Here is a 13,900-nt window from a genome sequence, read left to right on the forward strand (position 1 = left end):
GACTTTGTATGAGATACCAAATGGAAAAAAAAGGCAAGCCTTTGCCACAAGGCTTGTAGCACCTTGAATGAAGAGCAAGAATACAACAATCCCCTCTTTAGGTGAGGAACAGAAGCTAAACATGTGCAGGAAACATCCTGGTGATATAAAATTTTTAAATACAAGCATCTTCCATATTCTTTTCTGTCTTAGCAAGCACATCTGAGACACATTCTGACTGTTCCCTAACTGCAAGCAAAATGGTCAAGCAGGAGTATGTCACTGGAGTACTGTGACACTCACCATGGCAGGGACATGGAGGTGCTGGGGGGAAAGAAACTGCGTACTTACAGTAGATGCAGAACTTCGGGGTGGGGAGGAGGTTTAAGACTCTTAAAGCTCCTGGTATGGTACAATGGGAGAGTTACGCATCTGGGAGGAGGAGCTGCCTTAGGCTGGCATGTTGAGGAGGGGGATGTCTACATAGCACGCAACTTCTATGTAGTCAGCTACATAGCAGGCAACTTCACAGAGCTAGAGGGTAGGAAACCTGGTGCACAGGGGCAAGTCTCAGCCTCTCTTAGAGAACCTTACCCCCACCCCCATCCATGTAGGTTCCACTGTGAACACTTGTCAACATTTGAAAATTTTGGGTGATGTTTCTGTGTGATGGGGGTTCAAGATTTTCACAGCAAGAAAGGAGGATACAGCTCTGTTGCAGTTTTGTGTAGAGGCAACTCAGCAGCACAGATGGATTTTCAAGGAGCCTTGTCCTGCCGTTTGTGTTCAGCATGCTGAATAGACCTGCTGGGTGAAACAAGCTGAAGAACAACCGTGCCCAGGCACGCAGAAGCCAGGATCAGCTCCAGGTATGGGCACCTCTATGCACTTGGAGACCTTCACATTATGAAAAGAGGTGGCCCCTGCAAGCTCGGGCACATCTAGGTTTAGGCAGCAGTTATGATGTGTATTTTCAAGGTTATGCTTTTGTTCTATAACCCTTTTGTTTTAGGCACTGAAGCTCATTATGAGATTTGGCCCCAGCTCAAGGTTGTGGAGCAGCAGTTTGTAATAAAGCCAGACCTTAGTGTCAGACGCAGCAGAGGATGTGGTCGTGGATATGCGGGAAGGAGTCCTTAAAACTGCAGTGACCTATGATGAATCATCTCTTTTCTCTCCAGATCCCATCATGGTAATACTGACTTCTGCTTGTTTGGGAATGAGAAAGGTTTTGGTCCAAACCAATGTGCGTATTCTGTGCTTGCATAGGTCAGGAATCATCTTTGTCCAGGCTGCCTGCATCATGAGATAACACAAGACGCTGGATTTCTGTGAGATAAGCCACTGTCAGCTTTATTAAGGAAGAATTTTGCCTTGGAGATTAATACAAGAAACAAGCCATTTCAAAACACCAGTGGATGGATTGTGAGGATGAACGTTTAAGTGCAGCTTGTTCAGGCTTGTGCTGGTATTTGGTGTCGAGAAGAGCTTTTAGTGATGTCTGCGGGAAACTTCAAATAACAGCTTTAAGAATTTGCCTGACAATGAGCTTAGAGAAAATACCCTGGAATTACAAGGTATTTTCCTTTCAAAATAATCACACGTTAATCATATATATTATAATGAGTAATATCACTTCTTCACTCACGAAAATTCAATTTCTCTATTTCTAATGCTTGAATTTGGGCTCAAATCACAGGTGGTAAATATTGTTTGCAGTTATCATTTTTCATTGCTTTTCAGCTACAAGTACTTTGTTATCAACTTTGGTGGAATATATATGTGTTCAGAAAATGTATCTGTTTTCCTTTCACTCAGAGTGGAAAGAAAAAAAGCAAGAATATTTATTGGAAGGAAAAAAAAGCCAGCAATTTCAATTCAAATCAATAAAATATTTCTTAACAGGTTAAGTGTGGGATTCTGCTAATTCAGTTATGATAAGCACCTACTTTGGACCTACTTATCTTAGATCTCTTTTCCAATCATTACAGTGAACTAAACACTTTTAAGGTGCAAAAATCCAACCCATTTTAGATATATGTTTGGGAAGAAATGAATCCTCCCTTCTTTTCTTTCCATTGGCCATCAAATGATGTCATACAAGTAGGCATCTATCTTTACTCTGATGAATTCTATTTTAATTGACTACGAAAACCAAGCTCCATTGCATATAAGGAGCAGTTAGTGTTTCAAAGTGCTTTATCTGAGGGTTTTTTTGTTGACTTTTTTTATTGGGGTTTTTTTGCCTTCCTATGAAAAATTATACTTGTGCCACAGCTTGCTATGGCAGAGATGGAGTCATGTTTCTAAATTCATTAAAACCTCAAGTGGTTGTTCTGCTAATCCACTGGGGCAGTGGATTATGTCCACAAGCAGTGGACATAAGGAATGTTTTTATCCTGGAATGGATTGGCTGAACTTTGGGAATTTTTTTCTCTCTCTAAAGTAGGGAATTTTCTTCTCTTTCTAGGCTCATATGATTTTATTTTTTTTTTTTTTTTAATACAGGTGTCCAGACTTTCACTTCCACTTTCCTTCTATCCTAGCCAGTGTTACAGTTCTGGCTGGGTTTCTTCTTCATTTTATGTTATGCTGGACTCTTGAAAGGGCGATGTAGTGGTGAGGTGGTGTGATGAAGATGTGGAGCCTCCTAAATTAGATATTTGTCCAATGTAACACACATCATGCTATGTTTACCAAGATCACAGAACACTGGATTTGAGGCCTCAAATGGTCCTCTTGAGCTGTCTGTTCCCATATTCCCACACGAGCATGCAATACAGTCAGCATAGATCTTGATCCAAAAATTCACTTAACTGCAAGCTCCTGAGTACTCATATTGCCGTCAATGGCATGAACTCAAGTTAGGCACGTCTTTGTCAAGGGTACATGGAGGTCAAGAGAATGTAAAATGAGGCTTTTCTTATTTGTATAATTGTAAGTATTCCATATCTTCTGAATTATTTTCCAGAAAGTTTATATTGAGGCTCATAATTTTTCCTGGAAGATCTCCTAGGTCCCTGCAGAAGTAAAAGAAAATACAAATACAAGAAGCTTAGGGAATTCACCCAGTTTCATAAAAAACCTGAGAAGCCCCACAGAGATTTTAATTTTAACACCATCTGGATAAAGCCAGTTTCACTCCTTGTGCAAATTCCAATTGACTCAAAAGGGTGACAGCATCTGTTTTACCTCCACTTAATATCTTTGTGTGATGAGTATGAATAAAAGGCATAAAAAGGAAGGAAGGCCATCAATAACAAGACAGAAAACAAATCAGAATATTGCTCAAATTCATTTTGAGGACTTCTTGTGAGAGCTTTGTTGTAGTGCAGCCCCTTCACATCATGTAAAACAGATAAGGTAGCACAAGGTGTTATGTAGGCATTGACAAAACTCTGGTTTCACAGGAGAAAAACTCCTCTGGCTTAAGTGCCACAGAAAGCAGTCAAAAGCTCTGTACCCAGCTTTGGAGCCCTCAACACAAGAAAGACATGGACCTGTTGGAGCGGATCGAGAGGAGGGCCACAGAAATGATCAAAGGGCTGGAGTACCTCTCCTATGAAGACAGGCTGATACAGCTGGGCTCTGGGGGGACCTTATAGCAGCCTTCCAGTACCTGAAAGGTGTCTTTCAGAAATCTGGGGAAGAACTGTTCACAAGGGCATGTAGCAGTAGGACAAATCAGAATGGTTTTAAGCTAGAAAAGGGGAGATTTAGGTTAGGTGTTAGGAAAAAATCTTCAATCTGATGGTGGTAGATCACTGGAACAGGTTTCCCTGAGAGGTAGTGGAGGCTCCATCCCTGGAAATATTCAAGGTCAGGCTTGATGGGGCTGTGAGAAACATGATCTAGTGAAGGTGTCCCTGATTACTGCAGGGGGGTTGGACTAGATGACCTTTAAAGGTTCCTTCCAACCTAACACATTCTATGAAAAGTATTCAGCCTGGAGCAGTCTCTTAGTCCCTGGAAATTGTAGGGGTATGTTCAGCATAGGATACAGGTAGTGATGTAGAACTGAGCAATGCTTTGTTCCATTGGGCAGCATGAGGTAAATGAGGATGTCTTTTAGTTCTGGAAAACCTTCTAAATTATGCCTGGGGATTCTTATTGCTTAATGATTGTTTATAGTCATTGAGTGTGACAGAATCTGCGTGTTTAGGTGGCTGAGATCTAACTGTAAATCCTAGTGTAATGTAAGAGTTTATGTAATTTAGCAATAGCTAAGTAATAGCTAATGTGGGAGCCTTTTGAAGTACGATCCTTTATAAGCAGGTATTTTAATGTTTTTGCTTCCTGTTTATATGTTTCAAAGCTGTGTGATGTCACAGGGGAGGGAGTGCCATTAAAGTCTGACACCTGAGACCATCCCTCATCTTCTCATCCCTCTTCTTCTCTCCTGACCAGTAGTTGGGAGGTCATGCATTAAATCTTGTTGATACTTTTGGTTCGTCTATCCTTTCCATTTTGAAATTGTATCTTGTAGCTGCCAATTCTATAGATTTGCATAAAATTGGTTTAAGGAACCAATTCAATTTGGCATCCAATTTTTAACCAGCATTGCTCATAAATGATACACAGTATGTATCAGTTTTAAGAGGAAAAGGCATGGATGTCCAAGGCTTGTGAATTCCTCACCGACCATAAATTCTCCTGGAAACCCGTCTTGTAATAATGTGAGCATATACTTTCCACCTCCATTTTTCTGTAACTGTAACTAAGCCTCTGACCAAGTTTTAAAACCAGATTTACCATAAAGACACCTTGAATTCCATCTGCATATTCATTTTGTAAGAAACTTGATGTTACTAAATCTGACAGTTTTTTCTCTACCTTTGATTTTACCAATAAAGAGGACAATATTACTGTACATGCATGGGATGAAGGGCAAGCTTTACTTTCCTAAGTTACTTCTGAAAGTTTGAATGTGAAAGCTGCAGAATCAGTCTGTATGCCACTGATTCCCATCAGAGTTGTGGGATCAACTGCATGTTGGTACATCAAAGTTATATCTTTGCTCTTTCGCTTTTTCATATCAGTTTTCTCATCTCTTAGGCAACTCTCAGAAAATGTCAGTAACTCTGGTTCCACCCAAGAACCAGATCAGTACAGATCTCTTATAATGAGTTTTGGAAAAAAGACATCTTCTACCAGTAAAATTTCCTTGATATGATAGTCCTATCATATCGGGAAGGGTTTTACCAACAGACTGAGGCTGATCATAACTGTTGAGATTGGATTGATATTTTTGTTGTTTCTGGAGGAATGGGGCATTTCTTGAGTATAACCAGTACTAACGAAATATTTTATCAGCCACTGAAATGCATGTATGATATTTAATGCATATCTGAAGGAAAAAAGGTCACTACTGAAAATATTGAGAACTCAACATTTTCCTTATCAAAACCATAAGGAAGAATCAGTGTTGTACTGGAAAAAAAGGAGGAGGATCAATTAGAATTCTTTTAAAAATTCTTTAAAAAAAAAACATAGTTGTGATGTAATTTAAAACAAAGAATGCCTGATAATACATTTGGTGTTCATGCAGTTTAAATTTTGTATTTATGATTATTTTAAATTAATCTGCTGCTTTAAGACATTTAAGACTTTATTTTTCTTATTCCCATAAAAAGAAGAATCCTTTTTTTGGTTAGCTATGAACTTCAGAAAAAAAATCACCCTTCCTTTTTAAAGGGAAATTAACTGCTGTCATTCCTCCACCTTTTTTTTGAGCTCTTTGTATATCTGGATCTCTTGTACTTGGCTTTGTAAGGGGACTTTATATCTGTCTGGTTGAAACCTCAAAAAATTGTAGTAGTTTAGACCTGGATATTTCCGTTTGCACATGAGAAATTTACACAAATTATTTAATTTCACATGAGAAATGATTATGTGCCCATTTTTTTCACCTCTTGATTTCTGTTACCAATGCATTTTTAGCTCTAATATACATCAAATGGTTGTAGGTTGACTTCATGTTTTTCAGCTGCAGTCTGGGACAATGATCGTCTTTTATTGAGCTGCTGTGCTTGTTCTTCCTAAACTAGTATTTCCAGAATTATGCTCCTGACCTCAAGTCATGACACTTTGTCACTTTTTATTTGTGACTCTTACAAGGAATGCAAGCCCAAGGGGAATTCAATTGCAGCAGCCATGCTCACAGGTGGAAGTAAAATTGGGGTTTGCAAGGAAGCGAATATGACTGAACAGGGTGGTGTGGTTCCATAAACAAAACTAACAGGTGTTTATTTCCCCTATTCCTACTTTGCAAACTCAGTAGCAGCTTCTGTTCCAGCTAATTTTCATTCTGAAGGCTGTTATGAGAAACTAAAGCCAGTCTATGATCAAGGATATGCAGAAGCAGCAGAGAATCAAAAGCTTTTCTCTCCTCAGCTTAGACAGGAGAGAAATTGTGAGATCAATTTCCACACAGCATGGACTTGTCAAGTTTACTTGCATACTCTTCCAGAATTTCTTTGTTCCCTCTCATCAGGAAATCAAACCTTCTTAAAAGTGGTTCCTTTGTGGACTGGCTTTGGTGTTATTTGGCCACGGCACTCTGCCGACGACATTCATTACAACCAAATGTTATCATCACATCACATTTAGATTGCTAGAATAAATTATCCTTGCCATTGCAAATCCATTTTAAAAGCAATGCCATGCCAATAGTCTAGGAAGTTTCTGGTGCATGGAACCAGTTTATTTTGATAGACAGTGAATGCTTTTTTTACTTGCCTGGATTTAATTTAATGTTACTTATCTTTCAGAACCTTCATGAAATGCTGTTCATTTGAAATGAAACATGAATTGAGGTAAATGTCTCTGCCAACTCCGAAGTTCAGTGATACATTTACAATTGATGTGATGTATTAGTCTGTAGTTTACCATTTTCTGGCAACATAAGGATTTGCAGTGTGGCTCATATCCAATGCAATAAATATATTATCTTAAGAATCAATCCAGAGTGTTCTTGCTTTATAAATATTATATATATATAAAACATTATAAGTATTATATAAAATTCTAGAAATATTTAGTGTAAGTATTTAAATTTGGGGAAAATTACGTAAAATCAACATAAAAATGAACGTAACTTACAGGCAAGTTAGATAATATAAATGTTAAATTATATTTGCAGTTCCAATTCTTTGACTTGTTTGACCTCAAAACTGTGAGGGCATTAGAAGACAGGTAAGGACTCACTTTGCAGTATCACACTTCTGGTGTCCTGATGTAATTTACAGTAAAAAAGAAAGATTGAAAGAAAGCCAGAACTAGAGGATTTTTGTCTCAAAAAGAACATTTACATGATCTGATACAGTGAGGACTGTTGGCAATTTGTACTTTGCAAAGCTTTTCCTAAGGCAGGAAGGATACCAGTTAAAGAATTATTCCTAAAATCCTGTAACTTTAAACAAAATGTTGAGTTGAAGAAGTGTTATTTCCAGAGAAAAGTAAATATTTAAAAGTTCCACTAAACATTACATGTCCTGCTGATAGAAATAGTGAGTTTAATGCTTGGAAAAACCTGTCTCGCCTGCTATGAATTGATTATGCAGTGGATTGGCCAGTGGAGGAAGTCATCCTGCATTTATCCTGTCCTTTGCAGTTGGAAACAAGGTCTTCCCAAACTCACAGAGGGTGGGTGATTTTGCTGCTGGGCTTCTGCTGATGCACCTCCATGGCACTATGGGCCCTTCCTGCAAGCACACAACTTCTTAGGTTGATTAAAGGACATAGGTTTAGGTAGCATGTAATTATTAAAAATGAAAAGGACCTACGTCATGTCCACTGTGCTATGTCAATATTTTCTAGTAGAGAGGGTTTAACACTTATGACTTGGAAATCGTAAGCCTGATCACTTAGTATGTCTTTATCTGGTCAGGTCATCCCTCACAACACCAGCAGAGATATAAAGGTCATGAAATCAGCACAAAAGAGAGAAGGACTAATACCATAATAATAAAAAGAATTAAAAAATATCCCTAGCTTAAGTGCCAAATGTGTACCAAAAATTTAAACTTTCTAATTTTCTTCTAAGTAGGCTTTTTCTCCCACCAGTGTTTTGTGGTGATTTAAAGCCATAAGGCTGGAAAAACAGAAGAAAAATTACAAGAAAATAAAAACCACTGGGTTTAAATTGCCATTACTTCTAAACTGTTCAGTGATTTTGAAAGCAGAGGTTGATTGTATCACCTGTGATTTTAGTTGCAAAAATGAACAACCCTTTAAGCTTCGTGAACTTTTTTCTGCAATCTTTCCCAGTTTTAGAAACCTTTGTATGTAACCTGCATAATGCCAGTTCTTTGTACATGTTCTGGCATTGTTTTTCTTGGTGTGTATATACATACATACACACACACACACACACACACACATATATGCACATATTCACTTTGTTTAGAAATACTCCCTTACAGGTATTTCAATCTTTATTCTTTAGGAAGATTCCCTATCCAGTCTTTGTCTGTATAGGTACGTGCTAGATATTCAGACAAAACAAATACAGGAAGCAAGAAAAGAAAGTGTTAAAGATTCTGCTGTACAATACTGTTCATCCTTGTCTTTGCTATTAACATAACAGCAAAAGCTATCAGGTCAGGGTATTTTTTATGTCTGTGAGCGTAGTCTGTATCTGATCTCTGCTCTTTCCTGAAAGGGTTTGGTTTAAATAATCCCGGTAGAACAAAGTCTCACATTTACAGTCTTCTATTTTAGGTCTCCTTTCAAGGGAATTACTGCAGTTTTAACCTGCATCTTGCTCCCTTTCATAGTGCAAAGCTGTGTGATTACAGGGGAAGGGTGATGAAGCACATCAGATCCGTCTCTTAATCTTCTTATAAACCCTAACAGATTTTGAAGATGAAATTTGGCAAATGTTAATTGTATGTGCAGAATTCATGCTGGGAAAATCTCCTTCAGAAAAAAAAAAAAAAAAAAAGAGAGAGAGAGAAGGAAAAAAGCTGAGTGCACAGCCGGACTGTTATGTAAGATGTTTATTTCCATCAGATCTAGCCAAGTGGAGGCTATGCAGAAAATAGGCCAAAGCTGCAGAGTCGTGACATCATCAGAAAGGTCAAAGAAAACATTGGCATACTGAGAAATACTAGTTTATAGTACCGGTCATTTTGCTCTCCATTTAATATCTTCTTTTCCCCTACAAACTGGAATAGAGCCTGATAGTGGTAGGCAAGCCTGGGCTGTTTTAAAACTTCCAAAGAAACATGTTTGCAGTAGCACACAGCACCATAGGAACATGGCTGTGAGAACTACTCATTGTTTTGATCACAAAATTGAAAACCAGAAAAAAAGCAAAACTAAATGAAATGTGGTAGAACGTGAAAAGTTACATTCATCTAAAATTTGAGTTTGTAATTTTGTCTTAAGAAAATTAAACATTTTGCATATAGCACATCTGAATCAATCTACTGATTCCTTAAAGAATTACCTCATTTATTTTTTTTTCCTCAGTCAAAGATGAAAATAATGAATTAATTTGAATGTCATGCAACTTTTTTTTCTGTTGAATAACCTCATGATTAGCAATGTTTCTCCAGCTTGTGCTGTATTATTGTCAGGCTCAGATTGGCACTGATGCACAGTTGCTGTTCTGCTCTGTCCTTGAGGAATTTACAATTTAGCTAGGCATCCCATTACATTCACATCAATCGCCTCCTCTCACGTTATGACAAAATGGGGCACATAGATGCTCAAGTACATAATAAGTTCTACACAAATTAAACATTTAAAATCCAGATTTATTTTCACTTATATGCCTCTTCAGATTTGTGGCTTGATTTTAAAAAAGGATGCAAAACAAAACCAGACAATTCTATTCTCATAAATTTGTTAGTAATATGGACACAACTGCCGTAGTACAACAATAATTCCAGCTGTTTTTTACATACTGGTTAATGCCCATTTTTAAAACTGATTTTGCTTTCTTTTATTCTGTATGTAAACAAAACAAATGCCAGGGGCTTTTTAGGTGATCATATGTAGGTATCTTGGCTTGGCTACAGAGGAAGGTACACTTAATCCATGTTTTATTTCCTGCCCAGTGTGAAGTAGGTTATTTAAAAAAGAGGAAAGAATGTGATGCCAATAGGCTAGTGCTAGCCTGTAAGGACTGCCAGTGGCCTGGCAGCACAGGGAATTCGGGAGAGGTGCATCAAGTTTTCAGGCTCCAAGCTCTGCTGCAATGCAGGCAAAGCCTCCTGATCTCTTTCTGACCAAAGGCAGGGCAAAGGAGGGACAAAGGCAAAGGCACCTATGTAACATCCACCAGATATCTTGTTGTTCAAGAAATAACTAAAAATGTAATCTATATTTTTTTTTTAACTACACAGATTGGGTGACAGTCTTCTGTAGACTCTCCAAACAGAAATTTGGAAACCAACCTTAACAGCAGATTGTATTTGCTTCAGCTTGTGTACACGAGAGCAGGAGAAAGCAACAAGGCTGAGGATTCATCTGACCAAGTGTAGATACGTACAGCACGGTTGCCACATAGGCTGTTAGCCAGATTCATGGAGAGAAACAGACACTGCCAGAGAGCAATGTTTCTCATCCTAAGGTAGACATCCAAAACAGGTCAGATGAATCATGCACAAAATGTCTACTTCTGCACTGCTGCACAAGGGGAATGCTGGTTGACTAAAATATGGGATTTGTACTACAGATGTCTGAAGGCAGATTAAAAGAATCTCATCCCAAATCTCCTTTTGCACATCCAACCCTTCTGGGACAAAGCATAAACAGGGCTTTTTATATGGAAAACCTTTTCAGACAGACATTTTTATGTGTGCCTGTATGGTGTGTAGCTTGACTACTTCAAGGCTCTGTTCATATGGTGTACCATATACCTCCCAAGGATCCTTATCTTAGGGATAAGGATAGTTTCGCATGGCAGAACAATCCAGCTCCAATGCTCAGTAATATTTCAGTATTTCTACATTGAATTCTATGATAAACAAAAAATTTTGACCCAAAAAAAGAATAAAGATCTTGTTTAATCTCTTGTCTGAAGTTTAATATATAATGGTAATTTTTTAGTTGAGTACTTTAAGTCATTTTTGGGGAATGCCACTTACTATTGCTTGCTTACTCACTAATGGGCACTTAGGCACATGAGATGACCCCACAAACACATACAAGGTTATAGCTCCAGGTCTGTGCTGCCTCCACAAACTGGAAGTCCAGTTCAGTTTGTGCCCCTGTGAGACCTTCAAGGCACATACTCAGTGTTTTTAATTTTATACCCTGTTTGTAACTTTGTAGCTCCAGCAGCATGCTTGTCTCAACTGAGGAAAGGAACCTGTAGATAACAGCATGAAAAATTTATTTGACTCCCATGAAACCATCTGGGCTTGTAAGTCCTAATGGGCTGTGATGCATAATTCAATGTTTGGGGCTGATGCTGGACTCTGAAGCAGTAGAAAGAGGTACCTCAAAGCTGTTCAGATAGCCCAGCCTTCTCTTTTGCTGCATTTCTTCTTCATTACAGACTAAAGACTTGTCCCACAAAGGTTAAATCTTTGGACATCAAGAAAACCAGTTCTTGATTTACTGTCATTTGCTTCAGCTCTGTCCCTCGGCTAACTTCCAGGGGGATTTATTTGGTTAGGGTATAAATGAGACAAAATGGAATTATAATAGGCATTAGAACAAAACCAAAGTTTGTCATGATTATTCTGTGATTTATAGCTGATATCCAGAGGACAGACGAACACTAATCCCGAGAAGAATATTTCACACATAAAACCCAGACAATTGTGTTGCAATCAAAACTGAATCAAACAAATGACAATTAAAATTAGCAAATGACCATTTTACTCTTTTCCTTACAGTGAGTGAATGACTTTCAACCTAGAAAGGGTTTGAGATGATTACAAATTTAGATCTGCTGCCCTTTTACACTTTAAGTTAGTTTAATATTCTGAACATATTAATTTTCCCTCTGTCTTAAACCACAATGGCTTTCACCACTCTTTGTACAAATGGCTCATTCTGGGCCAAATTCCAATAAGCACAAAACTTTTCACTTTTTCAGCTTGTGTGAACTGTGCATTCATCAAACTGTTGCATGCATTTTCTTGATGGTGACGCAATGACCACCATCTTCATATTACGCTTTTCAGAATAACTGCTTTTTCCTTTTGGGTTCCCCCGGCTGTTTTTTTGCTGAACCAGCAAAACAACTTTCCTGAACAATATGAGCACACTTTGACGACCTCACATATTGAAAGGCTATAGATCTTTATGCTTGCCCTTTCAATTTTTATGTGAGTGACAGTGAAAGCTGGGCCTGATAAAATTGTTAAGAGGTTTCACTCCGTTATCTAGTGTTCCCTTTTCATCTTTCCATCCTCTGCACATCATCAAGATTAATGTTTCAAGTTACAGAAAGCTCTATCGTTGGAGCTTTCAGATGGCAGCTATAGATGAGATTTCCCAATATTGATCTCATCTCCTCCCATTTCTTTTCTTTGCCTGTCTGAATCATATCTGTCTGAATTATGAGCCAGCACAGATTTCTTGCTCTGGCAGATTGCATTAGAATCACGTAGCGCTGGGCTTTGGGTTATTGATTAGCAGCAGACTGACTCCACTGTTAACCAGACATTTATTCTTCTGCCAGAGACATCTCCATTCACAAATACCTGTGTGGAGACACAGAAATGGCTGCGCTTGTGGGGAAAGGTGCGCTGCTATTGTTTGAATGGATGTTAGCAAAGGGACCAAAACTCCCTCCTGTCTTTGCTGCCCATCAGAACTGACACAGACATTGTTGAGCCTCTTTTGACAGAAGCATGTTAGGAAAACTAAGTGGTCCTGAGATCATTTTCAGGTGTTTGCTCCTGTGACAAACAAGTAGGAAAACCAAGTGCTCCATGATTTCTGATACAGGTGTAATGATTCAAATTAGATGAAATTTGGCCACAACTGTTTGGATTGGTTCACATAAAGAATTAAACATGTCAGCATTGAACCTCATTTTAAAGTGCCTTTTCATCAGTTGAATTTGGAGGTGACTCACCACATCATGTGTGGAAATGCAAATGGCTTTGATGGATTCTCATGGTGGGGGTGTACATGCAGCACACAGTAGTATGTAGTATTGATTCACCAGCAGAATGTGCTGTTATTTACCAGAGCATTTTTTTTGCCTTGCATTGTTATTTTAAAGGGGTCATCCATGAGTGCCAACATTTTAAGGGAGTAATGTGTGCAGCACTGTTATTTTATAAAGCCTGGAAATCATGTATTGGAAAGGAGAGTCAATATTGTAGAATTTTAATGAAGCAGCTATGAAATGATGACACTCAAGAAATAAACCAATATAAAGCAGTGCAGGTACAATGGGTACAACTGAATGACTAAGTCTATTTCAAATACAGTTTAAGAAATCCGGTACGTGAGGTGGAGCGAGCAACAGAATTCCTACATGTAGTTCACTTATTTCTCCTCCTGAGGAAGAGCTGTAGTGAAGACAAACTCGTGTAGCACAGTGGGGTACCAACCTTGGAAGGACAGTCACCTGAATCTCTTCGCATGGAGAAAGACGGGAAAGAAGGGAGCTGCAACTCATGTGTACAGGATTGCCTTCTGGAACTGCCACAGATAACAGGACATACACAAGAGGCAACAACAGAAAGCCCTCTAGAAAGGAAATCCAGTTGAGTAACAAAACAAAGCCTACTCAGGATGAGGGTGGTCAAGCACCAGAACAGACTGCTCAGGGAAGCTGTGGGTGAGGCCCTGAGCAAATTCACCTTGCTTTGAAGTTAGTGCTGAACAAGAGACTTCCAATCTCAATTTTCCTATGGTTCTGTATAGATTTAGAGTTTAGGGACTCTGCCTCTAACTCTCATCCCAAATCTTCCTCTTTTCACGGTAGTACTGACCCTGGACATAT

Source organism: Gallinula chloropus (assembly GCF_964237585.1).
Source record: "Gallinula chloropus genome assembly, chromosome: 1".
In the NCBI taxonomy this organism is placed as follows: Eukaryota; Metazoa; Chordata; class Aves; order Gruiformes; family Rallidae; genus Gallinula; species Gallinula chloropus.